Source organism: Marmota flaviventris, chromosome 10 (genome assembly GCF_047511675.1).
Source record: "Marmota flaviventris isolate mMarFla1 chromosome 10, mMarFla1.hap1, whole genome shotgun sequence".
Classification (NCBI taxonomy): domain Eukaryota; kingdom Metazoa; phylum Chordata; class Mammalia; order Rodentia; family Sciuridae; genus Marmota; species Marmota flaviventris.
This window is the reverse complement of record NC_092507.1, coordinates 91,148,309-91,164,534: the sequence shown is the minus strand read 5'-3', so window position 1 is coordinate 91,164,534 and position 16,226 is coordinate 91,148,309. Positions and strand designations below refer to the sequence as shown.

The window sequence follows — 16,226 nt, the reverse complement described above, 5'->3', positions numbered from 1 at the left end:
GCTGGCTGAGAAATTAAAAGTCTGAAATAATTAATAAGAAATAAAAGACAAAATACACAGGGAAATAGTTTCAACAGCAGGGGCCTGGTGGGTGGATTGGACCTGATGGGTCCAATCTCTAACCAAGAATGAGTCTCCGCATGCTTTCTTTATAGAGAAGCACATCAATGGGATTTATTGTGAGAAAATGCTTTTTTAAGAAGTGAGAGGCTATATAATAACTGGCCTGATTGAGACTTATCATTTGCACAGTAATTCTTCCTCCTCAAGGCAGCTTGCATCTACAGGCTATTTGGGCACACTGGTATTTCTTTCCACCTCCAGGGGAGTTGCATTTGAACCTAGGGTTGTCTGAACCAATAAATTCCACACAGAATTCTCTTTGAGCAGGACGTTGCCAAGGCAATGGAGCAGTCTCAGATCAATGAGAGGACACCGTGAGTTCTCCGAGGGCACACCTCCACTTAAGAGATGACTCAGACAAGCCCATAATTCATTCGCAGCTCCCAACACAGCTGGAAAAATATCATTGACTCCATGTCCTATATCCTGGGTACAGTGGGGCAGAGATTGGGCTCCAAGAACTAGCAGATCTGCTCCTATGTCTTTGCTGGGCTCAATCTACCTAAGAAGGTCTCAATGGGCTATAGTTTGATCCCTGTAGCTTTTTTCCCCATATTTTTTTATCGGTGTGTTATATTTGTGCATAATGCTGGGAGACAGTTGTAACATATTAGCATATGCACACTATACAACAATATAATTTAACCCATGTAATTCCCCAGTATTTCTCCCTTCCCTCTCCTCCTTTTTACTGATCTCTCTTCAATTTCATAAGATTCCCCTCATTTCTACATAATCACATCTCTTTTCCTTGTTTCCATTCCAGCTTTCACATAGAAGAAAAACATACAACTCTTGACCTTCTGAGTTTGACTAATTTCACTTATCACAATGGTCTCATATTCTTTCCATTTTCCTGCATTGTCCTAAGTGGGGACTTTTTGTGGTGTTTCTGAACCTGTGACACGTCTCTGTATAACTCCCCAGTTATGCATATAATTCTTTGAAATCTAGATGGAGTCTATCATGGCCCCCCACAACTCCTGCACTCTGTGTGCATAAGAACTAGCACCACAAGGATGCTGACAAGATTTACAACTTACACCTCTCATAGTAGATATTGGGACTGCAGCTACGCCCACTTGATTAAAAAGACACCCCCCATCTGTCACCAATGTGTTTCATCATTTTAGTTTCATTATTTAATAGCCCTTGAAAGATATGAATTTTTTTCCTCCCCATTATATTGTTACCACAGCAAATAGTCACAGATACTTCTGGGGAAGGACTTGAAGAATTGCTACCATATATATAGTTGTCATGGTGGCTGTTTCCTCATGAGAATCTGGTTTCTTATTCTGCTTCTGGGTTTGAAAGGCAGATTATGACCATAAATGAATCAAGGCATGATAGCTTTCCTTTAAGGAAGTGGATGTCAGATTTCGACTCATCCATTCTTGATCTCTTTTGATTATATTAAACAATATCATTATTGAATTTCTACCAGTTTTGTTGTTATAAACATTGTGTTTCATTAGTCATTATCATAAGTCTTTGAAAGTCAGGGTCCTGGCTACTTTCTGACCTTATTGCCTACCCTGCTTCTAAAAGACAGATACTACCTTGAGACCTTGTGTGATCTGGGATCCTGATTTTCTCATTTTTGACCAGGGAGGCCAAATTGTTTAACAGCATCTTCTACTATCATTCAGTCCTGTCCTACAGAGGATAGCTACTATCAAGCTTCTCAGTAAGCTTCCCTTACTCCCCTCACAGAACATTCCTTTTTGATTTAGTAAAGTGAATGTCCCATTGGCCCTTCTGAGGAATATAGACAGCTGCTATGCTTCCTGTCCCAGGTAGTAAACCCCATCTAGCAAGGCTACTTCTCCAAATAGTCTTTATCCTTTTCTCCTCAGTCTTCCAAGTCCGTTCTGGAATCTGTACTTCATTTAGTAGGGCCATAAACTTTTTAAGGCACATTAGGGCCGTTACAGGAGCATAGTAGAACCAATTGCTGCAGCATTTGCCAGGGTGATAAACCCTCTTTCCTCAGAGAATTCTCCTTGTCAAAAAGTTCCCTGTTTTGCAGTTTATTGACCTCCTTGATATGCCACCCATAATGTATACTCCCAGACATTCTTTTCCAGTTTCTACTATATATGTTAGCTTTTGCAGTTCTTTTTTCTTTTTTTTGAAAAAAGAAAATGTCTTTTATTTATTTGATTAAGATAAGTTAATGAATAGTGAGAATCTGCATGTAGTATGTCAAAATCAGACTTTACTAAATAAGATGTAGCTGTACTATAAAGGAAAAATGGTAAGTTTGCGTATAAGTGTACATTTTTATGCAAACACAGAAGATGATATTTAAAATACTAAAAGCACACTTCAACCTAGGGAAAAATTGTAATGCATGTATCATGTGGAGTATACTGTCTTCTGTTTATTTAAAAAAAAAAAAGTTCTGTAAGTCCTCTAAATAAAACAAGTAACAGTCAAATAGAAAAACTAGCAAAGTGCATAAGCAGGCAGTTTGCAAAAAAAAAAAAAAAAAAAAAAAAAAAAAGGCAAACTGATTCTGGACACTTATTTTACATGAAAAATAAGGAAACCAACATTGCTGGAAATCAAGGGAGCCAGTGCTCCGAGGTCTGTTTCAGGGAATAGAAGGGCACAATCCCTCTTTCAAGTGTGTCCAAGTGCAGTGTTCATCTTCCCTCTTGGCACATGCACAGCCCTGAGAGTCTATGATGAGTGGACCTGGGATGTGCTGCTCTCTGGCAGTGCAGTACAAAGGCTCATTCCCTCCCTGGGAGCGGTCAGCCAGTCTCCCAGGCCAGCATGGAGCACGGTCTGCAGGAACCTATAGGAGTCTGTGGTGTGCCTTCTCAGTACTTTCCCTACATCTTCATTTCCTTCCCTTCCCATTCTTGTGCCTGACACCAAGTGCATCCTGTGGAATTCTTTTTTTATTATTGGTTGCTCAAAACATTACAATGATCTTGACATAACATATTTCATACATTTGATTCAAGTGGGGTATGAATTCTTATTTTTACCACGTGTACAGATTGCAGATCACATTGGTTATACATCCACGTTTATACATACTGCCATACTAGTGTCTGTTGTATTCTGCTGCCTTTCCTATCCCCTTCCTATAGCTTTTGCAGTTCTTTTGATGTAAATATACCCAGATATCCATCTCCACATTTAGTTCCAAGTTTTCATAGGATACTTCACTGATTTGTTTATAATTTCAGCATTTGTTTACGTTATACTACTGATCTTTAACTATGACTTCATTAAGACTTCAGGAGATGAAGGTTTTCTTAAGTGTTCTAAGGAAACTTTGAAACCTTCATACTTTGCTTTACGTGTTGATTAGCAAATTAATAAATTTGAGTCTATTATGTTATCTTGTCGATGAATTAGTGGTGTTTAGCAACAACCACCTCTCCTTACTATGGATAGTTACTTCTCTTATACTTCTCAATCTCCAGAGATATTACACCAGCTCCATCTGTCTCCAGTTTACCAGTGTGAAATTCAACCAGGGATGTAGTTACTGTCTTATAGAGATTTTCAATAATCCATTTACAATCAGTGATGAGATTCTTATTGCTTTTTGAAAGGCTAGATGTCTATTCCTAACATCACTTCTTCAGAGTATACTTCCTTTTACCACTCACAATATCAACTACTTGCCTCTGAGATTTCCTAGATGAAGAGTTTGAAAGAGGAATCCTTAAAAATGTAATTTCTTGATGACTACTCTCAGAAAAGGAGAAAGGAAAGTAAATTAGGGCAGGAAGAGAAGACTGAACAAGATTCAACTTTGTCACTTAGAGATTCAAATTTTTGTCACTTAGTTCTGGATCACAAAGTGCCTCACTGAGTTTGTACTATATGAGGCACTAGGTCATTCTTTTGTAGAATTACTGATTGGCCATTGGGCCCTGGAATGGAAAGCCTGGGATATTGCATATAGTTTTCGGCAAGCTGGCATCTATTCAGCCAGGAACAATTATTTGGAGAAAAAAGGATATGACTCTTAATGTAAAAGATCCACATATGTAAGGAGATGGATGCACAGTTCTGGGGAAATATATCTGGGTGGGAAATTAACAGTATCTGGTATACGGAGACTTGAATGTCAAGGTCAGTAAGAAAGCACAAAATTTACCTATTTGATTCCTGTTATCCTAGAGGCCATGTGAAAGTCTGGGGAAAATGGTAGGTGTGCCGTGGATTTATATAAAAGAGATGCTTCTTGTATTTTGATTTTAACAGAATGGAGGGCATCTTACACAAAGAGGAGAAAGGTTTTATTATTTCATATCTTTGTGCTCTGAAAGGCATTCTACTGGTACTTAGGACTGTAAATGTGTGCCTGGTGTCTCTCATTTGGATAGAGGTAGGAATCCCAAGGTTATTTCCAGGGTAATTTTCAAAATGTTCTTCATAGCCCAAAGCAGAAGGGAGGTTTATTGTCCTCAGAGCTCATAATCACTTCCAGAGTGTGAGCACAGATGATGGAGCTGTACCATCCACGTGTAGTCACCTCAGTGAGCACAGTACAGAACTCACAGCAAAGCTTGTAAGTTTGAGCCCCAGGTTAGACCTCACCTTGTGAAATTATGGTGACACAGCCTTTTATTGGACATGTGAGTGAGCAGGCTTTATAGGGAAAACTCACAACTCTATATTCCATTTGAGAAACATATATCCCTAATTTGACCATATATATTCTATAACTTAATAGTTTATAATGTTCTTTGTAATGTTTCTTTGAAATATAACTTTCATTACTTAGAAATACATAAGTTTACATGAAGTAATCTCAGCAGGAGGAAGACACCACTTCATACCTGTTCTGATGACCTCCTTCATAAAAATTATTATTTTTAAAAATGTTTTCTCTCTGATAAGAAACATTTCTGAGACCTTTGGTCAGAATTTGTATCTTTAAGTCAGCCAGCGCATGATTAACCCTTGAGTAATATCTCCTCAATCTCTTTCTTTCCCCGATCATGCAAATGAAGTAGGGGTTTTCTTCATTTATATTTCCCCTGTCCAACATTTTATTAACTGAAGGCTTATCATTGTAATGGGATTATTATTATATAAATAGGCTAAATCAGAGCATGAAATGACCAGCAGAAGTTGATGACCCTTTCTCTCACTTTGCCAGGTCCTGGAAAATTTCTAGCAAAAAATATAGAAAATAAACAAATAGATTAATTAATTAACTTCCAAGGATACACAGCATGAAGAAAATGAACCAAAAAGGAGTAAGCAAGGGTAAACTTTATTAAATGAGGAGGTCAAGGAAAACATCTTCAAAGTGGTGACACCTGGCACTTGTTACAGATCTAAACTATGGGGTGGTTTGCAAAACACTTGATTTTGGCTTTTAGAATATGGTATTATGATCATTATGCACTGTATATGTGTATCAAATTTTCACATTATTCCTCATAAAACTTGTAAAATTAAAATAATAATAAAATTCAAAGATATGTTTTAAAGCCCCAAGAGTCACTGAGCTTTTCACAGTGAATGAAGATTCTCTTCTAGAGTGACAGATAGAAACTTGTTTCCTCTGTAGCCATTTCATACATGGGTTTGTTCAAAAGTCATTGTAAAATAGAAATTCGCCACATCTCAACCACAACTATCACCTAGGACATGTTTCTATTAATGACTGTTCATACTAGGACTGATAAGATGGTATAATCATGTATATAATCAATGCCTATTAAAATAAATTCACATTAATTTTTCATTTCCTTTTCCTATATTTGTGATTCCCAAATGAGTTGATATTTTTCTTTCTGATGTATTTCTTTTAGGGAGAATCTATGGTGACAAACTATATAACAATGGTCCAATTTTTCAAGCATTTTTGCTTTATATATAGTTTTCACTTGCTAGTCATTTTCTTTCATTGTATTAATATCATCCACTTTTTTGTCTTTCATTGTTTTTGCTGAGAACTCAGATATTAGTTTTAGTTTTATCTCATTGAACGTAACATGTTTTCCCTTTGACTGTACTTAAGATGTTCTGCAATATTTACTATGAGACACAAAATATTTAAGCAGTCCTTAAGAGTCAGTGCAGTTGGATGCTATAGGTTGACTTGTTACAGCTCCAGAGAAAGGACAGAAGATAACAATTGATTCATATAAGTTTAGATAATTTATTAATTACACATATGGCAAAAGGAAAATCACCATGGTATCATCTTCCTGTATTCCTAGTTCCACACAATTAGACTGAGCTGGAGGGGTAAGATAGCAAAAGACTGGAGGAGAAGGCCACTTCACACTGAGGAAAAAAACTGGAAATTAGGGGTTGATGTTAATCTGTGTATCTATCTGAAAAAGAGGAAAGAAAGGTAAAATGTCACATGCCTTACACAAACAACAGAAACAAATGACAGGAAATATCATCTCATGGAAACCACCTGCAAGAGAGGCAAGTAAGAAACAGACACAAAATTGCCTATTTTTCCATATCCCAGGGCAAACCACAGGGCATTCCACCAGGACAAGTGTCAGACTGCTATTAAGGCCTGTGTTTAAGGCCTGTGTGAAGACGTGGAAGGTCTCCCCAAGGTGCTACACTGAACTATTTCTCTACAAAAAGCATGCTTAAGATATTCTTATTTGTATGCATGTATTTATTTATTAGTAGGAATGATTTATTTTAATCTTGAATATATGACTAAAGGATATTATTCAGTTTTGGAATTTTGTCAACCCTTATTACTTCAGATATTCTTTCTTATTAATTATTTCTCTCCTCCATTTCTGTAACTCAAATTTTATATATGTAAGGTTTTTATAATTTTATATTGCAAACCTCTTATTTTCTTTTTCTTTTTTGCATTCTACACCCTTTTTAATCATTATATACTTTATTTTCTTCTGACATACCTTCCAAATGAGAACTCTTTCCTTCCGCTATTTCTAGTGACTGTTAACTTTTCTATAGAGATTTTTAACAGCTTTATTGAGATGGAATTTATATACAATGAAATTCACCAATTTAAAGAATACAATAAACTATTTTTAATGTAATCACAGACTTGTATAGCTATACTGTACTCTAATTTTACAACATTTCATCACCCCACACTGAATCCTCATAATCAGTCTTTCCCCATCATCTCTTTCACTCCATCTTGCTTTCTCAGCCTTAGACAATTAATAACCTATATTCTGTCTCCATATTTTTGCAGATATTGTCTATCATTATGAGTTGGCTGCTCACATTCTTCATGAAGTAATTTGCTAAAGAGAATTGTAGTTTTTTAAAAATTATTTTGGTATCCAACTTATATAAATATTTTTTTTCCTTTATTGCTTGCATTTTTGACATCAAAATAAGAAGTGTGGGCTTAATGAAAGATTTAGGATATTTCTTCCTATGTCTTCTTCTAAGTTTATAGGTTTTCCCAAAAATCTAAAGCTTGAAAATTGCTTTAAAAAGTAAGATGGATATTGAATGGGATTGTATTGAATACATGGATTGAGTTTGGGGTATTTCCACATCAACAATATTCATTCTTCTGGTTCATGAATACAGAATGTTTTTCTGTTTATTTACATCCTAATTTCTCTCAACAGAGATATGTAGTATTCAGAACATCAATTTTGAGTTACTTTCAATTTTTTTCTTATTTTCTTTTTATTTTATTCTTTCTAGTACTATTTAAGTAGAATTATTTTCTTTTTTATTTCCATTGTTTCTATATAGAAATAAAAATTATAGTATTATATTATGTCCCCAAAGTGATTTTTTTAAAGCATATTTGTTAATGATAATAGACTTTTTGGCCAAATTTAAGGATTTTTATATGTAAGATTATTTTATCTACAAATATAGTTTTTTGCTTCCTTTCTGATCTTAACACCTTTTAATTTATTTTCTTTTTTTTTTCATAAATAGAATCAGTATAATGTTGAATACAAATGGAAAAAGGATACTTCATTTTCTTCTTCTTGATCTTGGGGTAAAGGATCTGGTTTTCATCATTAAGTAGAATGCTGATTGTGGGTAGTCATCAATACTCTATATCTTACTGAGAAAGTTTTATTTTCTTCCTATTTTCTAAAATGTTTTTGATCTTTAAAGGCTGTTTGACTTTTTTCAAACACGTTTTTGTGTGTCTATTGAAGTGATCATGTATATTTTGGTCAATAAAATGTTATCTTATACATTTTAAAATGTTATCTTATACATATAAATTATACATATTAAACCATCTTAACTTTTTTTAAATCTAATTTGGTCAAGGTATTGTACCTTTTAAAGATGCTATATTTTATTCATAAGTTTTTCTTTTAGGATTTTTCATCTACATTCATAAAACATACGAATCAGGAGTTTTCTTATGATGTCTTTGTCTGATTTTGTCATTAGGAATATGACATTTTAAAATTTCAGTTATTATTATTTTTAGAACTTCCTTTAAATTATATAATACATGTTAAATTTATTATTTTTACATATACCTTTATTTATTTGTCAGGAATGGGAGTTGAACCAGAAAACTGTATATCACCAGCCCTTTTTATTTTTTTAATTTTAATTAAAAAATAAATTTTTAACTTTTAAATTTTTTTAAATTTCTGCTGAGTGTGGCCTTGAATTTGTGATCTTGAATTTTCTCAGCTTCCCAAGTTGCTGGGATTACAGCAGTAGGAAAATATGTATTTCTTTTTTTTTTTATTTTTAATTTTTTATTGTGGGTTGTTTAAAACATTACAAATTTCTTGACATATCATATTCCACACTTTGATTCAAGTGGGTTATGAACTCCCACCTTCACCCCATACACAGATTGCAGAATCACATCAGTTACACATCTATTGATTTACATATTGCCATACTAGTGTCTGTTGTGCTCTGCTGCCTTTCCCATCCTCCACCCTCCCCCCTCCCCACCTCTCCCCTCCCCTCCCCTCCTCTCTCTCTACCCCCTCCACTGTATAACCCTGAGGGTCTCCTTCCATTACCATGCAATTTCCCTTCTCTCTCCCTTTCCCTCCCACCTCTCATCCCTGTTAAATGTTAATCTTCTTCTCCTGCTCTTCGTCCCTACTCTGATCTTAGTTACTCTCCTTATATCAAAGAAGACATTTGGCATTTGTTTTTTAGGGATTGGCTAGCTTCACTTAGCATAATCTAATAGAAGAAGATCTTAGAAGATGGAAAAATATACCCTGTTCATGGATAGGCAGAACTAACATCATCAAAATGGTGATATTACCAAAAGTTCTCTATAGGTTTAATGCAATGCCAATCAAAATCCCAACGGCATTTCTTGTAGAAATAGAGAAAGCAATCATGAAATTCATATGGAAAAATAAAAGACCCAGAATAGCAAAAACAATGCTAAGCAGGAAGTGTGAATCAGGCGGTATAGCGTTACCAGACTTCAAACTATACTACAGAGCAATAGTAACAAAAACAGCATGGTACTGGTACCAAAACAGGCGGGTGGACCAATGGTACAGAAAATATGTATTTCTAAATATATCATACATTTTAAATTCTATATATGTTAATTCTAATTTCTGAATCATCTTACTGTTTCCATTTTCCAGTAAATTTTAAGTGAATGTCAGAAATGTTAAATAAAATTATTATAGATATACAGAATGCTGTTCTCTCCTGGTCTTTTTGGTAATTTCTGTTTTGTAGTTGAGACTGTGAACCACTTTAATCCAAGTAGAAACAGACAACTCAAGGGTGAGTTTCAGTGCTTGCATGACCTGGATTTCTGGAATGCTCTCAGAAATGAGAGGTACAGTCTGTATGATGTTAACTGAAAACCTGGGATCTATTTTATCAGTACCCATCTACTTTGGTGACAACTTTACTTGAGTTTGTAAGTTCTTAGCACTTAGATACTGCTGCTTGATTTTAGATTCTTAGAATTTCTGCTTAGCTACTCAACCTCTCCTTTTCAACTTATAAATAATTGAACAGGTAAAAGTAAAAAAAGAGGCATGGGCTCTTGGTTGGAGATTTCTGACCTCTGTTCCTACCCAGGATCATGGTTTCTCATGTCCTGGATCATTAATGTTTGAATCCCAATTTTATTTTACTAGCCTCATGAGACTCCTACAAGCTCTTATCAGCTCCTTTGCCCCTCAATAGCTATTTTATGCTCAACTTCTCAGTCTCTTGGCTATATAGTTTATATATTAGCAAGTACCTGGATAGTTGTAAAAGTTGGAAATAATGTTCCAAAAGCTTCAATGAGTTTACCTTATTTGGGGCTCCCCCCGCACCTGGTAGGGTTTCAATGTTACAAAATAGATATTTTAAAAATTCTACATGCCTTCTCTATTTTTTACTCACTGAGTAGAAAAGTCACAAATATTTTGAAAATGGATTTTTTTATGGCTGAAGTGAAACTAAAAGTAAAATTTTAAAAGTTTATGAAAATGTGGTCATAGCTATTGGCAATAGAGACAAGAGAAAAATTACATTATTCAAGGTAAGAAATATTTTTCCAATTTGGTGTCCTTTGACAAATTAATTTTAGTTATTGTTAAGGTAAACAAACAAATTTCCCAAATCATGCAATTTTTTAGAATTAAAATTTCTGAAAACTGAAAGGACAAATAAAATTGAGAGGTGGGAATCTTCTACATACAAAATTATCTTTATTTTAAATTTAAAATACCAAGTATTGGTTCACAAGCTCTTGTCAGCTCCTTCTAAAGAACAAATAAAGTTGAGAGGTGGGAATCTTCTACAAACAAAAACATTTTTTATTAATGAATGAATTATTAATTAATGAACAGTTCCCATTCATTAATAGCTTTGCTTTTCCAGTGATTATGACCCTACTCTAAATTTTAAAAGCTTTTGGGAAATCATATTACTCACAGGATATTTCATGGATCTCTGTTGAATATAGCAACCCGGCCACATTTAACATTGAGAATAATTAAGAACCATGTGATTCATTACTTTTGAATCTATAGAAAATGCTTGTTGTGTACTATTCCAGATGTTGACACAATAAGATCTTTAACTTTAAAAAATTCAGAAATATAAACTAAGGTAGAGATATTTTGGGGAGCACCACATTCATCAAGATCACGATTTAAAACTAGTTGTGTTTGTTATTGTTATAGTTTCATTGAGCCGTGGTTTTCTTCGGGGGGGAAAAAAACAGCTTTTTTCCTGAAGCTTGTGATTTTATCCAATCCATATAACCTGATATATGAAAACATGTTTAACTCTTAGTATAACCCTTTACTAACCTTAACATCTCCCCTAGTAACATGCATTATTAAAGATTGACTGTAAAAGACATCAAAAAAATAATTGATTATTTATTTATTTTAGATAACATCAAATGAAGGATTGTGGAGTCTGATCTATAGTGTCCAAAGACAAGTGCAATCCAAAATCTCAAATGTGGTCTCTTAATTAGTCCAAGTATCTGTTCTACTCTTGCATGAAAATTGAACAAAATTGATCTTCCTTTGAATCAGTACCTGGCTTTAGTTCCCCTACCTTTAGGATGATGTTGTAATACCAATCTGATTATACATCTAAAACAAGGATATTCGAGTCAGTCTTATTCCAAAGAATCCATGGTTCCCATTCATTAATGAGTTTCATTGAGTAAACAATTATTATATCATCATTGTAAGCTTATGTCACAAAGACATGTTAAACATTTTTGTATTCCATATATAGCCTCCCCATTCCACCACCAGAGTATTTCTATGCTAGAATAAGTCCTCACACTTTAATCCAACCATTCATTTTCCCAACAGGTCTTAGGTCTGTGTAATCAATAATACACTTCACTCATTTGGAGACTCACTCAGTGTTTTTCAAAGCTCATCCCATGGGCTGGTGTCCCATAAGGTGCTAGTGTTTCTACTGTCATTTTTAACATGGTTCCCAAGGCCTCATATATTTTGAAATATAACTGGTGTAATGAAGTTAAATTTGTTTGGCTTTTACACAGGAATCAAAAAACCTTACTATGACAAAGAATAGAAAAAAGAGAATTTCATAATCCTTCCTTTGTTTAAGGAGACCAAATTTTCTTTGACACAAAACTGGCCAAGATTTAATGGTGAGTAAAGTGACATAGCATCTACATTAGTGAATTCTCACGTTGTAAATTGTAGCTCTGTCATAAATCTCCGGATTTTGCATAGTGCTCTTCCCTATGAAACAAAGAATCCTTATGAGTGAAATTTAAAAAGTACCTCTCATAACAGAACAAAAAAGAAGCATTATGACCAAGGGAAGTTACTTAAAACGTTCTCTCCACATCTTCCTTGTGACCTACAGAGAGAATTTTTAGATCCTAAAATAACATAATTGTATCAATACTCAACCTTTTGTTTGAACTTCTATTTCTAGTTTAATGTAATACAAAAGTTTATAAAATGTCATGTCTGCTCAGTAAAATAATAACTTTTAAGCCACCCATGTGTGATTTTAAAAAATGGCATAGCTGAGTGCCTTGAATAATTATTTTTAGTAGCTCTGGATATTGAGAAATTAGCTTTTATATTTTCAAGAGCTTAAGAGAAATGAAAAAAAAAGACTTTTATGAAGTTAAATTTTCTAGATGGAAAACCACATGCAAAAAATAGCTACAAATAAATTAAATTCTCATTTGGAACTGCCTAATATATAAATAAGTAAAGAGTTTTTCAAAATTAAACCATAATAAAAATTTTCTATGTAGATATATTATGGAAAATGGTATGTTAGAGCTAATAATTATTCATGTTCAGGCTTTCTATATTGAACTAAGGGGAAATGAGTGTTTCTTTTAAGACTATTAGCACATAGATACAAATTATTCTCTGAAGCTAAGGTGGAAATGCATGATTAATGGGAGTTAGCTTCAAATGCTTCAATATAATGATTCCATTAAGGGAAAGAGAATGTGGATGGTGGGAGTGCTCTAGACACAGAAAAATGAAAGAAGATCATGAGCCAAATAACAAACATCCACTACTCTAAGCTGGTAGAGTGGACTAAACTTTTTACTAAAAGTAATACAAAATGAAGATGAGAATACTTTCCCCCTTTACTTTGCTACATAGTCTAAGTCTGGGAAGTCCTTGATCTGTATCTGGAAGATGATCTCTACCACAATAGATATATTTAGTGAAAAGAGTAAAGGATGTGACTGCAGGTAAGAAAGCCACCATAATGATCTGAAAAATCTAAGTATCTTTTCCCTAATATTACATCAAGGGACACGTACATTCTACTTCTCTGATATTAATTTGCAGTTTAATTCTGAGTGTAGGTGAGGAGACCTATGCTCAGTGTCTGCTCAGATAATACTTGACAGTACTTCATGCCTAAAATCTATTAGTGAGTTCTATTTTCAAAGCCATTAGCTAACAAAGTAGAAGTGATATTATTGGTCATCACATTACCATTGTGGAAATAAGCCACCTTACATGGCTTCCCAAAGACTAGCTTTCCTTTCTTGACACCCTGCCATCATTTAACTGACTGCCCATAGTCCCCAAAGAAGTTTTTAGACAGTTATCAACATTACACTGTATTTTCTGTTGATTCAGAAATTAAACAGCAATTAACTTAAAAATGATTACAATATGATTAATGTAATCACAAGTTACTAGACAAAATAAAATATAAATTGTTTTATCTACTATTTATTAATTTATTGACTTATTTGACTTTCTGCTTTTGATGTTGCTTGGGTGTTCTACATTATTCCCAGTCATAGGGGAAATAGTATATTCCAGCATATTATTTTACTATGATCTTCCCTAAAACTAAACTTTTGCCAGGGTGTCCATGAGCTTGGACAAACTTGTACTGCTCAGAAAATGAAGGCTCCTTAATGAAAATAAAAATATCAAGCTTCGTTACAAAATAAGGTTACAAAATCTCTGAATAAAAATACAATTTTACTTGTATTTTTAGATATTTATTTTTATGAGGTAAATAAAGTGAAAATCCCTTAATTTATTTAGAAAGTTTTATTTCAAACCTCAAATAAATTAGTTGCTATTTAGGAGTCATGGGCAAATCACTAATCTCTCTGTATTTAAGTGTAGCCATCTGCAGAAAAGGGAATAATATGCACATCTGACATCTTACTGATGGTAGGATAATCAGTGGAGGAAATGAATACAGTTACTTTGTAAATTCTGAAGAAATATATGCTAAAGATTATGTGCTTTGATTAATGCTTCTGAGGACTCAGCTATATTGTTTCTTGTGCAAAAAGGTCTGAGATACATTCAAAAAATTGATGTGACAAGTGAGATGGATCTATATCTTTAGCCTAGAAAATGTCTCAATAAATCAAACAATAAATGTGGAATGATGGAGTCTATTCCAGTGTGACAACAATTTCCTCTAGTCTATTGATTTTTAGAGCGATTTATTACTCTTTAGGTAGTAAAGATGGAGTTGAGATTTCACAAACATGATCCTAATTGCAGGAGTACTAGCTTTAGAAAGGTGATGCTATCACTCTAAGTGATTTTTCTTTCATTAAATTTAAGGAAAATTAGTATAACTTGATTACTTTTCAATAAAAATATGAACAATAGTGTGGAGAAAGGGAGAATAACCTGTTGGTTACATTTTGTTCTACTAAGAGAACTTTAACCATGTAACAGATATAAGCAACTATTTCAATTAATTTACCCTAAAGATATTATCTAAAATGGAAAAAGATGTGGCCAATAAATAAAATTATTTTTAGTGTGAATGAAGACCTTAAGATTTTAAAAAAGCAAGCTAATACATTTAAATGACATTCCAAAATGACATTTTAGCTAAACAAGACCTCTTACTTATAAGCATTTTTATCATAGCATTGGGAAAAAGATAATTATGATCATCTTAAAGGAATATCAAATAAAAAATGAAACAATGTCAGATCTCATTTCTTTTAATACTATAATCTCCAATGGTGATATTTTATGCTATACTCTTGACAATTATTGATTAATGCAATATACTGATCATTTAATCTTGATGTGGCTTTGCCCAATAAGGCACCTGCTACCTATGATACCCTGATGCAGATGAAGTACCTGGACATAGTGGTGAATAAAACTCTCAGGTTGTATACAGTTGGTGCCAGAATTGAGAGAATATTTAAGAAAGATATTGAAATCAGTGGAGTATTCATTAGTAAGGGGACGCTGGTGGTGATACCAATCTTTGTTCTACATCGAGACCCAAAGTATTGGCCAGAGCCTGAGGAGTTCCGCCCTGAAAGGTTCAATAAGAACAAGGACAGCATCGATTCTTACGTGTACATGCCCTTTGGAAATGGCCCCTGAAACTGCATTGTCATGAGGTTTGCTCTCATGAACATGAAACTTGCTCTTGTCAATACAGAACTTCTCCTTCCAAATTTGTAAGGAAACACAGATTCCTCTGAAATTAAGCTATCAAGGACTTTTTCAACCTGAAAAGCCTATTATTCTGAAGGTTTTGTACAGAGATGGGGCAATTAGTGGAGGCTGAACTTCCCTAAAAATTTTTGCATGGTTCTTCTTGGAGACTGGGATCCAGAACATCAGAGAAAAATTTTTTTGTGAAGAAAACTCAAAATGAAGATAGACTCTATATTCCTCAGTGGATGAATGATAATAGATGCTGGATCTTTGCTGAACTTGCTCAGTGTCTGTGCAGAGTATTATCTATTTTATGATGGAAAGGAGGTGCCCACCTCAGTGCCACATGTGAAGACTCAGCCTTCTGGGTCTAATGGACTCTTTCTTCTCACCACCAGTTAGTCCTGGCAGCTTCTCCTGAGCTCTGATCAGAGAATCAACAATTATCACCAAATTTATCAACTATTTTTTAATGAAAATGAGGATTATTGTGGTGGCTTTTGTAGTGACATTGATATATGATGTGTTCTTTGAAATATGCTGTAATAAGTTTTATAATGAGAAAGTCAATAAACATATCCTTATAGAAGTTTTAAAAAATAAAATATACTATGAAGACAATGAGCTAGAGGAAGGCTGCATTCTTAGTTGCTCTATGAATCAAGATTCAAGCAGAGGAAATACTGTTTCTCTGGGAGACAGACCTCACTGCCCACAGATCCCCTGTTCTTTGTCCCAGATTTGTACACCATGATT

The 16,226-nt window shown here is 34.0% G+C and overlaps 1 pseudogene; it reads left to right on the top strand.

Annotated features, from left to right (window-relative positions):
• The first annotated feature begins 2,816 nt into the window (after positions 1–2,816).
• Positions 2,817–15,600, top strand: LOC139707392 (cytochrome P450 3A19-like; annotated as a pseudogene).
• Positions 15,601–16,226: the final 626 nt, after the last annotated feature.